Source organism: Lycium barbarum, chromosome 5 (genome assembly GCF_019175385.1).
Source record: "Lycium barbarum isolate Lr01 chromosome 5, ASM1917538v2, whole genome shotgun sequence".
Classification (NCBI taxonomy): domain Eukaryota; kingdom Viridiplantae; phylum Streptophyta; class Magnoliopsida; order Solanales; family Solanaceae; genus Lycium; species Lycium barbarum.
In genome coordinates, this window is record NC_083341.1 from 13,117,381 (window position 1) to 13,119,011 (window position 1,631).

The window sequence follows — 1,631 nt, forward strand, 5'->3', positions numbered from 1 at the left end:
ACGGTTTTGAAATTACTAAATAGTGTTTGCTTTAATTAAAGTCTTTTGCTTATTCCATCACACCTTGTTTGCTACTATGTGTAAGCCAAGTGAACATGAATCAAAATCAGCAGAATCAGCGTGCTGGTAATCAGGGGAATCGGTTGAACAATCAAGTGAATGAATCTGATGATGAGAATATTTTTGCTGAACTTGCTCAAGAGGAAAACTATGCATCTACTATTGTTCAACCTCGAGTTGGAGCTGCTACTGTGAAAAATGACTCATTTCTATACCAGCTGTTGAAATTTGAGGGATACTTTCGGAACTCTACCGAGAATGACCCTCAACGTCATTTGCAGAATTTTATGGATGTGTGTGCTAATCATATCCAGAACAATGTTCCAAAAGATGCTATTCGGTTGAGGTTATTCAAATATTCCTTAGCTGGAGAGGTTAGAACATGGTTCGAGAAGCTGCCTCGAAATTCGATTACTTCATGGGCAGAGATGGTAGTTGCTTTTCTTACAAAGTGGTACCCCCCTAGCAAGAAGGCTGAGATTCGCGACAAGATATATGAATTTAAGCAGCGACCGGGGGAACATCTATATGAAGCCTGGGATAGATTCAAGGAGTATTTGCAGAAGAGCCCGAATCATGGTTTCCCGAAAAATATATTGATGGAGAAGTTCTACCGAGGTTTAGATCCAGTGACACAGTCAGTAACTAACAATGCAGCTGATGGGTGTTTTATGAACAAGACCTTTTGACGAGTGACCACCATACTTAACAAGCTGACAACTAATAATCAGGCTTGGCACTCGAACAATACTGATGTGGTACCGTATGGTAGTGCTATGCTCCAGAATATAGTGAAGGAGAATCAGGACACCCAGCAAACATTGGCAGAACTTGCAACAAATATTTCCTTGCTGACGAAGAAGTTTGATGAATCTCAAATCAAAAAGGTAAATGTTTGTGAGGATGATGCAGTTTTGCCAAAAGGGATGTACCATGCTCAAGATGGTCCGTTCCTTGATGGGCTACCTATGCAGGTTGAAGATGCCAATTATGTTAATAACTCTCAAGGGGGTTATCAATGACAGAATTACCAAGGTGGCTATCAGAATCAGAATCAATGGAGACCTCAGCAAGGTCAAGGTGCTTACAACAACTCTGGGAACTACAACAATAATTATGGTGGTGCAAACCAATGGAGCTACAACAACAGCAACAATTTTGGGAACAAGAGTTCCAATCCTTATATACCACCGAAAGGGCAGTCAACAGAGCAAGGTAGTTCGAAAGTTAAAGAAATGCTTAAGAAGATTCTGGCAAATCAATCTAAGTCTGAAAGGACTTTATCTGGCTGACAGAAACAGTGGGTTCCCATACAACAACTATTCAGAAGCTTGAGTCGCAGATGAGGGATATTTCTAGAGAGTAGCACCCTCCAAAAAAGGGAGGACTTCCAAGTGACACTATTCCAAATCCCAAGAATGGGGGAGACGGTATAGACCGTGCATTTTCCATCACTACTAGAAGTGGTAAAACAATACAGGGGCTGCTGAGAAGGTGATTGATCTTGAGCCGATAGATGAAGAGAATGAGGTGCAGTCTGAAGCACCCATTATTGCTGATGAGATTCCTAC

General features: G+C 41.3%; 1 non-coding gene across 1 annotated transcript; it reads right to left on the bottom strand.

The window, feature by feature from the left end:
• Positions 1–537: 537 nt before the first annotated feature.
• LOC132643081 (small nucleolar RNA R71) lies at positions 538–643 on the bottom strand. The gene has a single exon (XR_009583529.1). It is a non-coding gene; the product is annotated as a small nucleolar RNA R71 (small nucleolar RNA).
• Between the last annotated feature and the right edge of the window lie 988 nt (positions 644–1,631).